The sequence below is a fragment of the Fukomys damarensis genome, unplaced genomic scaffold (genome assembly GCF_012274545.1).
Source record: "Fukomys damarensis isolate Sample0158 unplaced genomic scaffold, DMR_v1.0_HiC HiC_scaffold_38, whole genome shotgun sequence".
Taxonomy (NCBI): domain Eukaryota; kingdom Metazoa; phylum Chordata; class Mammalia; order Rodentia; family Bathyergidae; genus Fukomys; species Fukomys damarensis.
Genome location: NW_022900950.1, coordinates 25,088,143 through 25,109,048, shown reverse-complemented (window position 1 = coordinate 25,109,048; position 20,906 = coordinate 25,088,143). Strand labels below are relative to the sequence as shown.

Genomic DNA, 20,906 nt, shown 5'->3' with positions numbered 1-20,906 from the left:
ACAGGTATTCAACAAAACTATGAGGCAAGACTATGTTCTGAGGACACCGGAGGGATATGTGAGTTGGGTAGGAGGAATGTGCATCATGAGAGTTAAACTTTCAACTACCATAATACATAAAGTTAACAGGTCTAAAATCCACAAGTCAGTAAAGAGCATAAAAAGAGCATTATCTGGGAAAATAGAGGTAACTATGAGAGGAGCTAAAAAAAAAGGAAACTCATTGCTACACCCGGGGCTATATGCTGGAATGAGTAGAGAGAATGGGCAGAGAACTGAAATATTTCCTCACACACCTGTTCTTCTTGAACTTTTAAACTGCATATATTTGTTATTTTGATAAAAATTAGAAACACTTAATATTTCTGTTAATACCCAGTTAGTTGAATAGTGTGAAATACAATTAAAACCTATAGTGTACAAATTGTGTACACCAATGTAATCAGCGATATTTGATCTTAAGTGAGGCAGAACTAGGAAATAGAAGTTGGAATCTGAAAGACCCTTAGACATCATTTATGGTGACACTAAAGGTGTCTTATTAGTGCTGATACCATCTGGCCACGCTGTTGCCCTGGGGACGTAGTGAAGGACTCATGCTATTGTCATGATGGAGAAGCACTTAAAGAAACTCCGGAGGAAGGAATGTTTGTGATATCAATCACTGGGAAGCAGTCTAAACTGGCCTGTCCATTTTCCCTCTTTTCTCTTTGTATGGTCTTTGTATATCACGTGGCTTTGGAAAAGCTAGGTAGATTCCTGTGCATTATAAAGTTGGGATAAACCACTTTGCTAGGATCACTAGAAAGATAGTAGCGATATTCATTTTTCTAGGATAATATTCCATACTCAAATAGAATTGAATAAAACACTGAAGCCCACCCAAAAACATATGGCTATTAACAGTGGTCCCAGATGGATCTTATTCATGAACCATTTTAGTTGGTATAACACAGGTTATACGTAGTGCATTTCCTGAAAACCAATGAAATCCAAACTCAAACAACAACCAGTTGGACATGGTTATAGGCATCAAGGGAATAGAGAGAAAAATACTTGTGCCACAAGAACTTATCATCAGATCAAGGATACATAAAATACCAAACTACAGAACAAGCAGATGAAGACAAATGATTTCTGAATAAATGCAAAGCGTCCTAGGAGTTGGAAGGAGGGATGATCTTCTGTTGGATGGATCAAGTGAAGGCTTGAGAAAGGTCATCAGCTTCCATGGCATGACAAGTTCCAAGATGGACCAAGGACTTCAATCTTTTTATGGGTCTGATTTTTCTCCTTAATCCTGTTTACCTGCTGTCATCACGTATTGACTTGTTCAATTAGAAAAGAAAAAGTCTTGAAGTAGAGGTCCTGATAAAATGTTTACTGTGTTCATTTAAAACAGCATCATCTAACTGTAGTATTGTGTTAGTTTTTTGTTTTGCTTTGTTTTTTGTTTTTGGTGGCAAATCAACTTATGAGGAAATAGGATTTACTTTGGCTCATAGTATCAGAGGTCTTCATCCCATGGTAGGTTGCTGTGTTGCTTTAGGGCCTGTGGTGAAGCAGAGCATCTCAGCATGGGGCACAGAGTGAAGGAAGGCTTTTCACCTCAGGGCAGCTGAAAGGCAAAGAGAGAATAGGGAGGGGTCAGTGGCACAGTCCCTGCTTCAAGGATGTGCCACCAGTGACCTAACTTTCTTCCTGAGGCCCCACCTCTTAAAGTGCCACAGTTAGCCTTTAACATGTGGGCTGTGGGGAACATTTCCAAGACACAGCAGCCTCTGAATTTTAAACCTTCTGGCCCTGCACCTCCCACCCCCCACTGGCATTCCCTGCCATTCCTCAACATCACAGGTCATTGCCTACTGTTGAGTTGCTCCTTGCTGTGATTTGGAATACTTCCTTAAGGCGAGATGAACCGCCATTGTCAACCATGTCTTCACTATTGTCAGGAAACCACAAGGCTCAGTTCAGAATACAAAATGTCTGGGGCTGCGTCTACAGCAGAGACCACCACAACCCCCTGATAAATTAGAGTTGGGTAAGTGAATGATTGTTGACATATTTGTTAAAAAATTCTAAATGGTATGTAACAAATGACAATCTGTATAATCATGTGATAAATTGTATGTTGTTACAAGGCATAGAATATTTCAGGACTGCAAAACCATGTTTTAAAATAACTGATTTTATGGGGCCAGGGTTTTAGCTCAGTGGCACTGCACCTGGCTTGCAAGCTCAAGGTCCTGAGTTCTATTCCTGGTACCGCCAAAAAATAAATAAATAAAAATAACTGATTTTATGAAAGCGAGAGGCTGAAATCAGTCACATGAAAGAACCATTGTCACAAGGATGACTGCAACACTCTTTGTTTGGAATAAAAGAAGGAAAATAATGAGAGTTCCACCAAGTGAAAGCAACATTGTAACCTGTGGAAGCAACAGAAAAGGAAGGATCATACATGCGAAAAGATTTGCTTCTGGTGAGGAGGTGACAGAGGGCAAGTTAGGAGAACCAGGCACCCAGAGTCCAGGGAAATGAAAGAAAAACTGGAGAGATTTGTTTAGGAAAAAAAATTTTAAAAGATAAGAGGTTTTAATTTCAAAGCTTCCCTCGTTCCTAGAATTTTTCTGAGGCAGAGTTTGAAAAGAAAATAGAATTGTAAACCAATAATACGGTAAGTAGTAACAGAGTTTACCATGTGACACAGGAAATGATGCAGAGATGTCCGCCTGCCTCCTGTCCTAGGTCACCCTGACCTCCAACCACCCGGAAAACTTCCTGTACAAAGCCTCAGGCAGGTGGTATTTATGAGGGGAGACGTGAGTGTTGGATCCCTGACTCCATGTGGGTTTGAGCCTTAGAAATAGCTGAATGTCATCCTGCACCAGGCTTGGTTAAAACAAAAAAAAAGTCAAGCAATTGGCTGAGCTGGGTAAACACTGCCTTTGGCTACATATATAATGGGATCATGCCAATTATCTTCTAACCTGGCCCATCCATGACTCTCAAGTATGTGTGAGTTATGAGTGTGGTCTCAGGGGGACACCTCAAAGGTATATAAGTCCCTTTGATAGTGTCCCATGTACCAGTGGTAAGAGGAGGAACCAGTACAACTTTCCTGCTCTGAGATGTGGTAGAACAGTTATAATTAATGGCTCTACAGATCACAGGTTATTGTGAAACATACTTTATATAATATAAACAGGCAGTAACATATGCTCTGAAAGTAAATAATCATGATGGACCGAGGACAGCAACACAGGTGGAGCTTGGCTCTGCTGCTTGAATGTAGGCCATCCTTGCAACTTTCTGGGGTCAATAGGGTGTAGCAGAAGTGTCACTGTGATAGCTCCAGGCCTACAGCTCGAGATCCAGCTGCCACATGAGAAACTCAGGCTGAATTCAGTGTTGGGAGACCACTAGACAGGACCCTGCTGGAAGAGAGACGTCCCAGGCGTTCCAGGCCACCCAGCTTCCCGCTGAACACAGCTGCATAGGACCCCACAGGACAGCACCAGGGCTGTCCCACTGACCCCAGGCAGCCTAGAGTCAGGAGAAATAAAAAGTCACTGGCTTATTCTAAATAATAAGTTTTAGGATTATTGGTTACAAAACAACAGATAACTTAAACCATGGCCCAAAAGAAAAGTTCTAGAACACTATATTGTTGGCATTTATACGGCCCTGTTCAGTACTCCTTTAAGTGTATGTGGGTTGATGAATTTCTCTTGTCCTATGAGCAGAAAGAGGGAACAGAGGTTTTTGGGATTTTGGGGGGTGTTTTGTTTTGTTTTATACCGAGAATCAAACTCAGGACCTTGTGCTTGCAAGGCAGCTATGGTGCCACTGAGATAAATCCCGGTCCTCAGAAGAGGACTAGTATGTGATAGCCCCCAGGCACCAGAATTTCTTAGCTCTGCTAGTATGACTCACTTTTCCCAATCCCTGTCCTGAGCTACACAAACATTTGACTCTTAAAAAATGCAACTCATTTGCAAAAGATTTTTACTTTTAAAATTTCTCTTTCTCTTATGCCTATTATACTTCAATCTTATTGGCACCTCTTGAAACAGTTGCTCAACATAAAGTTCAGTTAATTCACAGTGCTAGATACAGTTCACATACTCATTATCCACATGTGGTAGTGGTATTCAGTCAACATGCTACATCCACAGATGGAAAATACTCACGAAAAGATGTGTCTGCACTGAACATACACAGATATTTCTTCTTGTCATTATTCCCTGATCAATATAGCATAACAGCTATTTACATATCATTTACATTTTATTAGGTATTATGTCATTAGAGATGATTCAAAGGTTATGAAAAGATGTGTGTGGGTTCTGTGCAAATATTATGCCATTTTTATATTATGCCCCTAGCACCCACAGATTTCAGTTCCCAAAGCTGGCCCTGGAACACATTCTCCACAGATACCAAGCAACAACTGTACCCAGGAAAACCAGGATCTGGTGACCACACCACAACTCACCCCAGTTCTGTGGAGATAGTCATGAAGGGTGGAAATGACAGGTGAATTGATGTCCCTCTCACTTTCAGGGGACTCAGCTGTGAGGATAAAGTAAAATAATATCATCAGAAAGAGATGGACCAACAAGAAAGGTGCCAAAGATAACCTGATTTTTATGAGGGGTACACGGGAGTAATGGAACTAAACTCGTAGAACGGGGATAGTCCACGGGGACTTCTGCACAGTGGCACCCAGACATGTTTTCAGTATCCTGGTGCTCTTCCCACTATCCCACATGAACGCCTTCTCTCACCCTACTGCATCCCACTGTGCTTCATTTTACATTTCTTCTCCTTCATGAAGCCCTACTGCCCACTCCATAGCCCCCTGCTGCACAATGGCATTATGATTCATCTAAATATTGTTGTTGGCATTTGTGTTCATTGTTCTGGTACTTGTGATTTTCCAAGTTTAAATATAATGTTTTTCAGGGTGGAAATTGTGTCAAATCTTCAAAGTGTACTCCTAACCCTTGTGTCCAGTGCTGGTGGCAGATTGTCTCCCCATCAGCAAGTACCATAGATCTTTATTTCTAAGTACTGTAATTTATAGTTACACAAGAAGCTACTCCAGTACAACCGGATCTTCCCAGCCCAGAAAGCTTGAAGACCTGAATCACACTTAAGTCATAGGAGACTTGCCCAAGAATAAGCAAATTCTTCTGACCTTAAAGAGCTTGAAGGCACAATACAGTCATTTGTTCTAAATTGATCATCAAATGCAAAAGAAGAAACTAAAGTAAAACCAAGGAGGTGTGAGGAAAGCACCTGGTTGAGCTGTTAAGTTTTGGGGAGCCCAGTCAGACTATTCTCCCCATCTAGAAAATAGCCCTTTAGTCTGATTGTGTTAGCTGTTCACCCTTCTTGTCTTCCCATTGTATTCTGTCACTAAGACTGCTTGGAGATAGTGTTTTACACACATGGTCATGTGTCACTCACGGTCAAGGATACCTTCTGAGAAGTGTCCTGAGCCACTTCCATTGTTATTCAAGCATCACAGAGTATACTTACCCAGACTTACTATGATCTAGGTCAGTCACTCATGTGACCTCTTGATGCCACCCAGAGACACAAACATGGGATGTAACAGGGCATACTGTTTGATAAACAGAAAAAGCACACTCTAAAATTTTTTAAAATAATAATTACAAAATATAGTATGGTAAATGCATGATTCAGCACCATAGTAATTTGTTATCATTATGAAGCCCTATGAACTGTACGTAAGAATGTGCTGTACTTTTATATGGCCAGTAGTGCAGTAGGTTTGTTCACATTTGTGTCACCACAGATATGCAAGTGCTGTACCAGGCTGTAATGTCAGCGCAGCTGTGATGTTGCTAAGCTATGGGCATAATCTTATGGAGCCAGCACTGCCATCAGGGATGAAGCATGGTTGTGTTGTGCATGACTGGGCTCTCCCTGGAAATCTATTTCATTTACATCTCCCATTTGCATTTTTTCTCTGCATCATATTATAACCGTGGGCTGTCACCTTGCTCTTCCACCCCACCCCATTCCTCTCAATATGATTCTTCCTTTCAAGGTGTGATATTTCCCTAGAGATGTGAGAGAGCAGAAAGATGCTCCAAAGACACCTCCATCTGCTTAACAAAACAAGTCCTAGGGACACACACCACCTCCCTAACTGAGCATCAGCTACTCAACTTGCAGCCATGACAGTGAGCCCTTGTCCACATCCAGTGGGCCAGTGCTGACTCAGCCCAAATGTCACCAAAACCAGCAAGGAGATCACAATGCCCAGATTCAGGCCATTTCAGGCCAGTATTTGAGAACAGAATGGATGGAGGAGATGGTCAGAGTCAAAAGCTACAGAAACAGAAGAAATGTACAGTTGGAAGAGGTCTGTGAAATCAAGGCTACCTTTATGTTAATCAGTTTAACAATAACCCACAACCTTCAGACCAACTATCACTCACCTTTATGCCAAGACTGCACCTCTGACTTAAGAGGAAAGAAGTCATCAGAGAGAAGCAACTTGACAGAAAGGGGGCATGGTCTACACTCCCTCTCTCATCTCCTCATTTGCCCCCAAAGGCTTGTATGCTGAAGGCCTGGTCTCCAGCCTGTGGTGTCCTCAGCATGTGGGGCTGCATGGAAGGGAGCTAGGCCATGGGTGCCTTTCGAGGCACCTTGAAGGGGATATTAGCACTCCAGCCCCTCTTCTTTCTCTTTGCTTTCTGGCTGCCATGAGATGAACAGACCTCTTTTGCTAGTGCTTTCCACCGTGATCTACTGTGCTGCTGTGGGCCTATAGAAGTAGGGTCAAGCAACCACAGACTAGAACCTCTGAAAGTGGGAGTCAAAATAAACCTTTCTTTCTTATAAGCTGATTATCTCAGGTATTTTGTCACAGTAACAGAAAGCTGACCACCACACCCCTCAAACTCCAAACCCTAGCACTGTACTGAAACCACCACCATAAAGGCTGCCAGTGGTCTCCTCATTACATAGACCACATCCATGGAACACCCTCAGTAGTTTCTAACTGCAACTGACAGACACTCTGCGTGCGAACAGGTTGCTAAAAATGGAGATTTCTGAGATATGGACACAAATAAAAGAAAAATCTAGCAACTCAGAACTCTGTATTCTTGAAGAAATGAAGGCAGCATGAAGGTATTTTAAGGTAAGCAAAACCAGATAATATATTGTAGACATGCTTTTCAAGAAATGTTATGAGGATTTCTTTGGTCTAAAGAGAAGCAACACCAGATGACAAATTCAAATTCCAGAAAGAATAATATCATAAGAAATAGTGAATATGAAAAGAGAAATGTATTTTCTCCTCTTTTCTTAATTTCATTAAAAAGCATATGAGTAGTACAAAAAGTAAAACAGCATATTGTGGATTTTCTAAAAGATGTAGATATAAAATATGTGACAATAACAACAAAATAGATCAGTAATAGGTAAATAAAATCATATGTTGCAAGTTTTCTGAATTTTATCTTTTAGTGTGAGGTAGTACAACATTACTAAGTTGTAAAACATTAAAGATGCAGATTTAAATTTTCAGAACAGTAGTTCTCAAAGGCTGGTCCTCTGAGCAGTAGAATCAGCCTTGCATAGCATTTGTTAGAAATCTCTTTTAGGGCCCCACCCACCACATTTTAGGGATTCCTTAATTGGACATCCTTGGAGGGGCTCCAACAATTTGTGTTTTAACAAGCTCTCCAGATGGTTCTGATTCATATAAAGTGTGAGAACCACTTCCTTAGAGAAACCTGTCAAAACAGAATCAAAAAGGGTAGAGTAAAAAAGCCAATTGATAATTAATTTGGAATAGTAGGCAATATTCAATTGACTATAAAAAATCAAGAAAGAAGGAATGGGTCAAGGGAGATAGAGGGAGAAAAAACAGAAAACAAATAGCAAAATTACAGAGCTAAATCCAGGCATAGCAATAATTTCATTAAGTGTAAATGGACCAAAAGTTTTAACTAAAGACAAAGATAAGCAGACTGAGGAAAAAAAAAAAAAGAAACAAGACCCAAGTATATTCAGTTTACAAAACTTTCTTTAAACAAAAGGCATAAATGGATTGACAGCAACAGAATGGAACATATATCATGCAAACATCAATTACATTAAATCTAAAGTGCTGTGTTAGTATAAAACAAAATAGACTTCATGATCAGGAATCTACCTGAGATTAAGAAATATACTTTATAAGATCAGTACAATCACAATATATATATGAATGTGTGTGTGCCTAAAAATGGAGCTCGAAAGTGCATAGAGCAAAAACTAACAGAACCAAGTGAAGAATAGGTACAGCCCTAAGCAGGGTTAGATCACAACACCTCTCTTCCAAAAGATGTTCTTATAGAGCATATTCTCAGAACAAAAATGAAAGATGGCATTGCTGTGGGGCATGTGAATGATAAACCTTAAACATATCCTGCTTTGCCTGAATGGAAGTGTAAAGCAGTCATATTCCAGATAAGGACAAGAAGCTCAAAATAGCTTGAACAGAAAGTCCAAGTAGTGACAAGACCTTGATTTTTCTGTCAGTTGATAGTAAATCCTGTAATATGAGTCAATAAAGTTGTGCAGGACTTTGGTACAACTAATGCTAAGTGATAATCTAAAATCAGGTCTGTATTTAGAGGCAAAATATAACACAGATAAATGAGGGAGAATCTCAGCTGCCAAAATCACCAGCTCAATGCCATGATGGGAAAATCAAAAGGCAAAGAGTCTGAGGATGGTGAGTGGGAGAGAGAACCCGGGTGAGAGCACTGGGTGATGCTGCAGTTTGTCCACCAAATACAGAAGTCATGGCCATCTCCCCTGCCCTCCCTTTGGGCAAGACGCCTCCCAGGCAAGATGAGAGGGGCTCTGTGCCTAGAAACTAAGCTTCTGCCCAGCCCTGCTGCAGCCAACTGAAAACTCCCAAAGTCCCCAAAAAGTCCCAATGACAGAGTAAGAGCTGATCCCGACCCATCAGCCCCCAGCTGTCAAGGCCTCCTCTCCTCTGTCATTGTTTTCACCTATCTTACGTGACATGAGGTTGGCTGTAGGACACACGGAGCCATAGTGAGGAAGTGACCTGCTCACATTCCTAAGAAGTACAACAGGTCAGCAGAGGCTCCCAAGTTGCATAGAAGTGGTTAAGGGTGGTTGTGGATCCCACAGGACATTAACTTCGGTTGGAGCTCATGGGCAGACCCACTGATCCATAGATATAGTCTCCCAGTAGCCTCAGAACTCCCCATCACTGTTCTACAGAAACATTAGTCATTGGAAACACTAGAATTACAACTCGTCAGTGCTTGTTTTGCTGCAGGAACATCCTCACAAACCACATGGTCCCCTTTGTCTCTCTGCTCCTTAGACACATGCTGTGTGCTGAGGGGGTGCACCTAAGCAAGGGGACCCCGAGCAGGGTGCAGTCCCCACCTGAGTGCTATCTTTGGTGTTTTTTTGTTTTGTTTTGGGTTTTTTTTCCTCATTGAGTTTATTGGTACTTTTTAGGTATACAGTTACATTCATCATTGGGGTCTTGTACCTTTACAGGGTGTATCTTGGTTCTTATTTTTTTCCCCATACTCTTGCCCTCCCTTCACCCCCTCTACCTGTCTCTATTTACAAAGACTTTGCTTCCATTTTTTTCCTGTTCTCATATTTTTTTTGTCCCTTCTTTCCTTTCCCCTATCCTTACCACTTTCCTTACTCCTTTAAACCTTTCTTCCTATTTCACATTATCAATCATACACTTTGAACCTTATTTACGCTTTTAGTTTTCCACACCAGAGAAACCAGTATTTACACATGTGTGTCCTATTTACTTCACTTAAGATTAGGGCTTCAAACATGTGTAAACACCAAATAGTTTCTCTGATGTGAATAAACTATAATAGTACATAAGATCCTAATGAGATCATTGACAATGTGAAATAGGAAGAAAAGGGCTAAAGGTGTAGGGAAAGGGGGAAGCATAGGGGAAAGGTAATAAGGGAAAAGAAAAAAAATAGGAGAAAATGAAAAAATGGAAATGAAGTGTTTGTAAATGGGGAGGGTAGGAGGGGGTGAAGGGAGGGCAGGGACAAGGGGGAAAAATGACAACCAAGACCTGTCATGTAAAGGTACAAGATCCTAATAATGAATTCAACTGTACTGTATACCTAGAATGTGCCAATAAACTCAATGAGGAAAAAAAAAGATTAGGGCCTCAATGTGCATCCTAATTTCTCATTCTTTATGGCTGAGTAGTACTCCATTTTATAGAAAAACCACATCTTCTTTATTCAGTCTCCAGTTGATGGAGAATTGGGCTGGTTCCAAGTTTTACCTATTACAAACTGTGCTGCTATGAACATGGGTGTGCATATATCGCTGTGGTGTGATTCTTTTAATTTGTTTAATTCTTTTGGAAAGGTACCCAGCAGAGGAATAGCTGGGTCAAACGGGACCTCTAATCCTAGTTCTTTGAGGTATCCTCATATTGATTTCCACAGTGGTTGCACAAGCCTGCACTCTCACCAACAAAGGAGAAGGGTTCCTTTCTCCCCACAACCCTGCCAGCATTTGTTATTGGTTGATTTATTGATAGCAGCCATTCTTTCTAGGGTAAGGTGGAATCTCAGCGTGAGTGCTATCTTTGAATGAGAACAGGTGAGCTGCACTCCAACTGAGCTTGCTCAAGCCAGGAGCTATATTGCTGGAAATGCCCCTGGGGCCAGGCATACCATCACCACCCTTAGCAGCAATCTATGTTCCCTGCTCACCCACAGAGATCCCGTGAGTTCTTGCCAGAAAGGTGTGTAGGGACAGTAGAGGCAGTGGTTCAGGAATGGCCATCAGCCCTGTGAGTAAAGCCACAACAGATCACTCCTGTGTCATCTCTATATCATCAGGCCCATATCATCCTGAAGACTGCAGGGTCACCTCACAATAGGGGTACTCCACAATCTGTCCTAAGCAAAGCCAGCGTGGTACAGTGAACTTAAAACATAGTCCTAAATGAAATGATCTTTCTTTCAAGCATTTCAAAGACTTCAGTATGGCCCACGCCATTCCTGAGATCTGAAAAAAAGGTAGATGGTCTAATCCACGTCTGGATGGAGGTGGGGTAAAGGATTAACAAAATCCTTCCCTTTCAGGAAGGATTTGCTATGAAGTTCACTTCTGGGCTCAGCTCTACTGGCAACAGATGAAGACCAGTGTGTAACTAACTTTGTTGCTAGGGGGTATGGCTAATGGTAGAGCAGCCCAGGTGGTACATAGTATTGGGATTGGCCTGCTCACAAGAGGCCATGTCCTCAGGTCTGGCAGAGTGGGGTGCTCTCCTCAGACATGTCTCTTGTGGGGACCCTAGAAGCTGCATTGATAAATCCTGTGGGGAACGGGGCTTCTGAGTCAGGGCAGCAACCACACCTACCAATGCTGAACCTCATTTCTTTCCACCAGAACCACTGAGGGAAGAAGACTGGCCGTGATTAATATGAGCAGATCTGTGGGGTCCCCTGACATTGTCTGGCCACTCTGGGGCGTACCCCACACACACAGGCTTTGCCTCCTGAACAACCTGGTGCAAGGCAGCCTACAGAGGCCTTGCTAGTCTGAGCGCTTATTAGCTCTAACAAGATACCCTCATGGGTATTATATGGTATCAAGGCGTTAAATTATTCAGTTTATATTGGACAGGAGCTCACAAGCAACCACTAACTCTTGGCTATTAAATCAGGAGTGTTGTCTAAGCAGCCCATTCATTAAAAATAATTTTTAAAGGCAGTTGTCCAGGAAATACAGACCCAAAACAGCAAAGTAACTAAACTGTCATGGAACTCAGAAATAGTCCGTGCTAAAGACTTAACATGCATGAGGTGCCTTGAATGAAAGGCAACAGCACTCAACAGCTAGGCCATACACACCGAGAGGTCTGACGGGAGATTTTATTCAGGGAGCAGAGAGAGAAAGAGCAGGGAGAGCAAAGAGAGAGAGATGAGGAAGAGCTGGCCTATTTATGGGGCTTGGAGCCAAAGACCTCCTTGTTAGGGTGGAGTAGGCTGCTCTTAGTCTATCACAAGCCATGTTGCCCTCTAAGGAGGGAGCCCTGCAGGAAGCTTTAGGTTTAATTCTACATGCTGATGGGGTCTTGGGAGAAGGAAACTCAAGACAGGGGTTCAGGAGAAGAAGAACCCAGAAGTCCAACCCAAAATGGTGGTGTCACAACATACTTTAACATGATCAATTCCCTAACATTAAAGACTACGAAGAGTATACAGCTGGCCTTTTCATGTGAAGCTCAACCAACAATCTAAGCAGATGGGAAGCCCAAAATCATCTCTACCAGCTCCAACATACAGTGACATACAGGAAGCATTGTCTCCTCTCCACACACTGCCCCTCCCAAATTCCTGGGGTCAGGTGGTATTAAAGACCCCTTTAGTTGGTTTAAATCTCCTGCTCAGTATGCAGTGAAGGGCTGAAGAAAAGAATACATTAAAGACAGAACTAAGAGAGAAAGTGGGGACTAGGACAGCCAATGAGGATCCCCAGGAAAAGACCCTGGTCAGTCACATCCACTGATTTTTATTGTTTATCAATTGGGGTAGAGGTGAGCTACATGTACAGATGTGTGGTTTGTGCAGAAACTAATGCAGGCAAGGCTTTAAAGAGAAGAGAGTGCATCTTCAAATTAGAAGCAAGACACACAAAATGTATGGTTGTAATTAGAACATTGTCTTAGTTAATGAAGGTAGTAATTGTGGGAATGGAATTTGGGTGTGAATTACTTTGACCTATGCATGTTATCTCTTATTAGCCTCACAGCTTCATAGGCCATTATTCTGGTATCAGCTGTGGCCCTAAGGGGGCGGTCACACTGACCTGCGCATTGCTCATGAGATGTTTCTGTGAGTCAGGTAGCTTTGATCAGACTCACTTCTTAAAGTAAGCCAATTGAGGGATTTAACCCTTTACATCCTGCACTGCTTACAGCATGCTTTAGACATAATCAATATTGCAGCTTCCTGCAAGGTGGGACGATGGGCCCTTGGCTGCAGTGGAGGAGAGAGAGTCCCACCCCTCACGTGCCTGGACAAGTGCTTCTGTGTGTCAGGCACAGCCACAGCCTATAACTAGTTGTTACATGGATAAATAAATGAATCTTCCTGAACCTTCGCTTCTTCTATAAAATGAAAACAACATCTACTTCATCTCCTTCTGAGAATTGTTTCCCCATGAGCTCAAGCTTGTGAAAGCTCTTCATAAGCTGTAGCACACTGACAACTAACTGTGTACTGGCACAATAACACCTCCCCGTCCACCATGGGAAATGTGAGAATGGGCTTCCTGAGAGGAAGGCTCCCTCCCACCCACACTTGCCCCTGCAGGGGATCTGCTGCAGTGGGCAACTGGGCTCAGAAACCAGAGTCTTCATTCTCACACCACTTTTGCCAGCAGAATGGAGCTGGTGTGGGTTTCCTAGCACTGTTCACTCAGCATAAGTTATAGAAGATAATAGCATTCCTTACGCCATACTAAAGCACACAGACTTAGGTGTTAGCAATTATAAGAGACTAAGCTTTGATTACATACAAAAATACTGGCCACAATTTTGTGTTCATAGAGCTGTAAGTTGACAGATGATTTTCTAATACAGGAAGCATTTAGTTTAGAATCATTGATTGCATTGGGAAAACAAGTACTCAATTCAATTTAACAAATATTTATTGAAACCCTCCTGCATACAAAGTACTTTATTGGGTTAGGGGTGCTAATGCTAGTGCTGAATACTAAGTGCTAGGTATTGGGTGCTTATGCTAAGTGCTGGCAGACATAATGATGATGCTTTTGCCTGTTGTCTTTACTTAAAAGGCAAGCAAAGAAACCTCCACTGTAACATATGGCCAAATGATCTGAGTACTAAATAACTGTATAAGTAGGCAAAGAAGTTTTTCATTATTAATGAGAATCAAGAAAAGCAACGTCTGAACTGAGCCCTAAAGAACAAAAATGATTTTTCCAGATGGAAAAAGCAAAACCCAAATCAAAAGAACAGCGCAAAGACTTTGTGTGACGGTTCCTGTCTGCTGCGTGCAGATGTCTGGGAGGTAAAGGCAGGTGATCATTCTCCAGGCTGTAGAATGCACGAAGGGGTGTAGAAGTTGTTCTGTTGACCACACAGAGTCTCTGCAGGATAGGAGGAGCGGAGAAGGGAACAGGCTGTTTCAGAAATGCAGCTCTAGAAGCTGAGAGGGAGAGGAGGAGGACACCATAGCCAGAGTCAGCTCATTGTGTTCTTAAGGACTAAAGCACTCTTTGATATCCAAGGTCTTCCCTTTTAGTGTCAATTTAAACACCACAGCCTCTGGGACACGTTCTCTGAACCCCACAGGCTGGTTCTCTTGCTTATCTTCTGACTTCAGCATTCCCTAACCCTCCCTTTTGAAATCCTCATCATCCCTGTACTGTTTGTTGCCATGGCAGGTCCCGACCTCAGGCACAGGGCTGTTGGGATAACCATATATATGACTGTTGGCTGAAGGATGTGAATGAAAAAACTTAATTCAGGCCATGAATCAAGCCATCGAAAAGATGGAGGGCTGGGGCTTTAGGTCAGTGGCACCATGCCTGCCTCACAGGCACAAGGTCCTGAGTTCAATGCCCAGTACAAAAGAAAGAAAGGAGTGGGGGCGGAGGGAGGGATGGAGGGAGGGAGAAAGGAAGGAAGGAAGGAGACAAGAAAAATCAGAAGAATCTGTGCAGTGTGCAGACGCTTCTTCTTTCTCCCTACCTCATTTCCTTGCTAGAAAATAAAGCCCAGCACTATAAATAACTGTTACAAGTCCTTACTTCCGAGGCTTCCCATTCCCTAGCTCTCATGGAAAGCTAGCACTCAAGAGACGGATTACATCAGACCCTCCACTCTTCACCCTTCCCTGTTCAAGCAGGCGAGCAGTGGCTTCATAGGTCCTCCTGTTACGTGCGGAGCTACCCACACACAAGGATGTATGCTATGGAGTGATCCATGCTAAACTGCTTTCTGATACCAGCCAGAACAGCACCAGGTCCAAGACATGATCCATGTCATCAGCTTTAAGGCAGGGCTTGATCCTTCCTGAGTCTGAAATAAGAGATTATGCAGCAAATTGTCTTAGCTGGCCAAAGTTTTAGATAAACATTCAAGAGAAACAATTCTACATAATCTCATATTATCAGCTAAGGCAGAGAATCACATCTGCCTAAATTCTTTCAGCGGTAGGGCTTTCATTCAGACACATAAGAGGATAAGTAGTTTAGGCACAGGGTCAAAGTCTTACAAAGGGCCCCATTCCACTGAGCCAAAGGCAGGTATGACAGACGGTGCCTCAGTTCACAACTGGATTCTCTCCACGATTCTGGTCACAAACTGAGTTGGACAAGAACTGAATCAAATTTAATGGTTAGGTTCAGTGTTGAACTTTGTGGGGAAATTGGATTCACTTCTTATCCACTTTGGTTTGCAAACAGAATCGTGGAGAGAACTGAGTTTATGAACCAAGGTACCACTTGCCTGGCTCGCCTTTCAGTTCTTGTTTTGAATGAGCATTTTGTAGATGGATAACTTCCTGAATCCACTTTGCTTAAAAACAAAAAACAAAAAGCAGTGCTTTGAGAAATCCTATCCTTCAAAAGTGGGATATGAATATTGACAGATGTTTTAAAATGACCTATCTCTAGATCCACTTGCTTCCTCTTCTTAGTTATTTACTATAAAAATATGAAGCCCTAACAAGCTACTATATGGAAACTGTAAATATAGTAACCCTGTCTATGGAGCCCAGAGCAGGCTTTGATACAAAGTAGAAGTGAGGGGAGACACAAATGCTTTTGGTGTGTTCTAAAAACCAAACGGGCTATAGTTCAATGCTTCCAAGCTCAGCCTGCCTCTTTCACTCTCACTCACTCACCCACACTCTTTCATTGATTGAATATGTGCTTCTCACTCTACAACATATGTGCTAAGCACAGAGCAAATACAGTGGTGTCTTGGTTCACAAACTCAATTCTTTCCATGATTCTGGTCAAGAACCAAGTCAAATGTCCTCAAAAGGTCAACACTGAAGCTAACCTTGGAATTTGATTCAGTTCTTGTACAATTTGGTTTGTGACCAGAATTGTAGAATTAAGTTTGTGAACCAAGGTACCACTGTATTTCTTGAATTGCTCTAAGAGGAAATATAGGAAACAATGTAATAGAGAACACATTTATTTACATGTAAAAGCTATTCATTATAAAATACTCTGCTGTTAATCAAATGTAAGACCTGAAGCTAAAGAACTAAAGTTTTTTTAAATTAATAGATGTCATTTTTTAGAGCAGTTTTGTAATTACAGAAAAATTAGGCCTACAGAATAAAGTTTCCATATACCCCTTCTCCTGCTAACTCCCCTGTTGTTAACATTTTGCATTAATGGGACATATTTGTCACAAGTGGTTCACTGATAATGATACACTATTATTTACTAAAGTCCACGGTTCACAGCTCACTCTTGATGTCACGCCTCCCTCTGTGGGTTTACACGAGTGTGTAATGACATATGTCCACCATTACTGTATTACATCACTGCCTAAAAATGCTGTTCTCTACCTGTTCACTCTTCCCCCTCCCAACCTTCAACATCTATTGATCTTTCTATTGTTACCAAAGTTTTACCATTTCCGGATTATCAGATACCATTAGAATCACATGGTATGTGGCCTTTTCAGGCTGGCTTCTTTTTCTTAAGGTTTCTCCCTGTCTTTTCAAGGTTCATACCTCATTTCTTTTCATTGCTGGACAATACTCCATTGTAAGGATTACCATATTGTTTACCCATCCATCTATAGAAGACTTTTTCATTGTTCCCAACTTTTGCCAATTATGAATAAAGCTGCCATAAACATCCTCTACAGTTTTTTGTGTAAACATTAAGTTTTTTACTTGCTTGGGCAAATACCAAAGAATTCTATTGCTGGATCATATAACTATGTTTAGCTTTGCACGAAAGTGCTAAAGTGCTTTTCAACTGGGTATAGCACTCAGCAGCCCCTCCAGCAATGAACAAGAAAGAGTTCCTGTTGCTCCTCATCCTTGCCAGCAGTTGGTGTTGTCACTGGACTTGGACCACCCTAAGAGGTGTGTGGTGATATCTCACTGTCATTTTAATTTGTATTTGAAGACCTGTGATGGGAGCATCTTTTCATACTCTTATTTGCCACCTACAAATCTTGGCTGAGAGGCCTATTAAGGTGTTGCCTTTTTGAAAACTGAGTGGTTGTTTTTCTTCTTGTTCAGTTTTAAGAGTTCTTTATATATTTCAGATTTTTGCCCAATCTGTGACTGGACTTCTCACTTCCTTCAAAATGTTTTTTTTCAGAGCAGAGGTTTTTACTTTAATAGAATCCAATTTACCAATTTTTTTCTTTCACAGATTTTGTTTTCGAGTTATACCTAACACAAAAATCACCTAAATTTTCTCCTACTTTGTTTTTGTTTCAAAGTGCTGTATTTTATACTTAGGTTTATGATCCAGTTTGAGTTAATTTTGTGAAAGGTGTCACCTTTTTTTGAAGACTATCCTTTCTCCAGTAAAAGATAGTCTTTCTCCTAAAATCTAAATCTTTAAAAAACACATAGATATACTATTTTAAATCAGCTAAACCTAAAACTATCAAAAGGAATAAAGATCTGTTCTGAAAAAAATGTTTCCAAATAATGAAGGTGCTAGACACCAGTGGGACAGTTTGACCACCGAGATCGGAACTGCAAACTGCCCCCAGCACTCTCCCAGCTGCAAAGCAGCCTCTCCTTTGACCAAGCCTCTGTGATCATGGAGATGAACAAAGAGGCAGCCTGGCCTGAGCACATCTGAGAGCAGGAGGCTGACGTGGTCCAGCAGGAGTTCAGGTGCTGAGCGATGCCATGAGGAGCCCAGGAATAAAGAGGCCACTAACCCTGAACGACACCATCCAAGCTGAGACGACAAACTATTCCCCCACTCGCATCATGGTGACACCATCAAATCACACCCTGGCAAGACAAGAGAGAAACAGGCAAAGGGTTGGAAACACGATGCAAATGGGAATGTCAGCAGCTGTTTAGGGTTCCATGAGAAATGTCATTAAGATACAGGGCAGAGTTGGAGACTTTATGACGGTCCAGACTTAACACTTGATCCTTCATAGACAAAAATCTCCTTCAAGATTCTGATAATTCTGTGAGGCACATCAACATCCCTACTGTGCTGAGGAGGACCTGAGGAGAAAGGAGTAAGAGGATAAAATAGAGAAGAAAAGGAAAGGGAGAGATGTACCCTCAGGAGTGCCTGCCAAGGTGCCCAGACCAGCAGAAGCCTGGCTGAGCGGTCACAGGTATAGGAGACAAGTTGGCTTGTCCAGGATCTGTCACTTGAAAGAGTGGGGCCACAGCCATCTTTGGGTCCTCTAAGCCCCATACAGCCCTGAAAGCTGAATGGTAGGTGCCAGCTGTGCCACACACTGAGGGCAGGGTGCAACTGAAAGCCACTGAATGGAGCCTTGGGCAGAGCACCATGAGAGCAGAGACAACAGATGAGCACAGGCGGTAGGAAGCACCTTCCAGCAGTGGCTGGGGACTCGAAGGCTGAGAACGGGCCTAAACTCATCCTGGAGCTACCTCTGTGCCCGGGAGCCTTTTAAAGTCCCAACAACCTCCTTATAAAATGGGGAATATGCCACCCCTCTTCTGGGATGGTTGGAAAGTAGAAATAATGCCTACCCCATGGTGTTTATTAATACATGGTAAGAAGATTATATTACATTGCCAGCACTGAAGGATAGTTGGATCTGACAAGGAAGCCAAGAGAAGGAAGGCATTCTTGTTACTGGGACTTTGTGTGCATTTTATTTTTGAGGCAAAGTCTCACTGATGTTGTTCAGGCTGGCCTCAAACTTCTGGGCTCAGAAATCCTGCCTAAGCCTCTTGAGATTACTGGCATGTACCATCACACCAGTTTATTTCCTGGAACTTTTTAAAGGAAGACTTTAAGTGAGGAAACTGGCAGAGTGGAAGCTCAGCTCTCTGGTCCCTCAGCTCCTCCTTAGACAGCACCTTCTTCCCCATCTTCCTACACCCATTCCCCACCAATGCCCAGAAACAACTGTTGGTTCAGTTTCCGATTTTCTGCAAATTGAGTTAGGACCCCAAAGTCAAGGACTAAGGCCACCAAATGAACACTAGCTCCATGCAATAAGCATACTGTAACTAGTTTAAGAGAAATCTTATCTTCAAGTCTTCAGTTCAAACAAATCACAAGTCACACTGTCCTATGTGCAGCTCAAGCCCTGGTAACATACACATGCTGAAGCTGTCAGCTGTTGTATAATGAGACTGATCTCTTGGAGAATGGTCAAGGAAAAGAAATAAACAAAACTCAAAGCTGGGTGTGGTGGTACACACCTGGAATCCTAACACTCATGAGGCAGAGGCAGGAGGATTGCTGTGAATTCAAAGCCAGACTGAGTTATACAAGGCCAGCATGAACTATAAAGCAAAACCATGTCTTGGGGGAAAAAAAAAACAATCTCAATACAAAAAGTTTATTGCTCTAAAAGATGCATTTGTACTTAATGAATTAGACATCTACTGGCAGGTAATTTCATTATTTCCAAAGGGCATACGTGCAGACAAATTTCTCCAGTATTTTCTTCATTATTATTAGAAAAAGGATGAAAACAATCATACTCAAACAGTTCAAACCTCTTCTAGTTTATAGTTTTCAAATAACAAATGTATCACATTAATTGTGGCAAAAAATTAAAATTACTTTGGAATTCTTTTTTGTCTACGTACCATACAAAAAGTCATTCTTAACAAATCTCCTTTCTATAATCTTGTGGGCTGTGGTGACCCTAAAGCTTTGCATGTGGCAAAAATCAGTTACCACCAGCTGCAAGGATGAATGAAGCTGCTTGGGAGTTAATTTTATGTATGAACTTGGAGAGGGCTTGGTACCCACATGCTGGGTTACATGCCAATCTAGATGTCACTGTGAGGGTAAAACAGCATGTCCCCTCTGACATGGGCAGACCTCATCCAACCAGCTGAAGGTCACAGGAGGAAAGACTGAGCCAAGGTCCCTTGAGATAGAGGGAACTCTGACCCAGACTGCTCCAGACTGCCCTGAATCACCAGCTCCTCCTGGGTCCCCAGCCTGCTCTACAGATTTCTGATTTGCCAATTCCTTAAGATTAATCTCTCTGAACACACACACACACACACACACACACACACACACACACACACACACAACTTCCTCTTGTTCTGCATCTCTTGAAAGCTCTGACTCACCAATGCACCACCCTTCAGGAAACTGTCCTGACCTGGTCAGCAATGCCACACTTGCCTCTCCCCTCCTTGGCTTTCATTCATGATTCTAGAACCAGTCAGCACAGAGCCACAATGGCTTCTGAGAACTCCAGGGCAGCAATGTGTCTGCCCACTCTATGTGGACAGAAAGCAGGACTGATTGCCTCTTCATGAGCCCCTCATGCAATGGACACTCACCACCAATCTAGTTTCACTTTGTGACAAAACGGTCATGAATCATGCCACACCAGGAGGACCCAGCCAGCTTAGGACAGCCTCCACAACACTAAACTATCTCCACTGCCCAAAGGTACAATGGCTGTGGCCTCATCTTAGCAGATTGTGTGCCACTTGCATAGAATACCACAGACTGCAGGACTGATGATCAACACAAATCCCTTGGTTCAGTTCTAGAGTCCTCATGGTCCAACACCAAGTCACAGGCAGGTCTGACGATTCTGGTTCCAGAATGAGTGCTAAAAATATTTCCTCTGCACGGAGCAGGAGTGGGTGAGTGAGGAGAGCACA

The 20,906-nt window shown here is 42.3% G+C and overlaps 1 long non-coding RNA gene across 1 annotated transcript; it reads right to left on the bottom strand.

The window, feature by feature from the left end:
* Positions 1 to 1,384: 1,384 nt before the first annotated feature.
* On the bottom strand, positions 1,385 to 20,426 carry LOC104868835. The gene is made up of 3 exons (XR_782118.2): positions 20,361 to 20,426; positions 4,499 to 4,575; positions 1,385 to 1,618 (listed from the first exon to the last, which is right to left on the bottom strand). It is a non-coding gene; the product is annotated as an uncharacterized LOC104868835 (long non-coding RNA).
* Between the last annotated feature and the right edge of the window lie 480 nt (positions 20,427 to 20,906).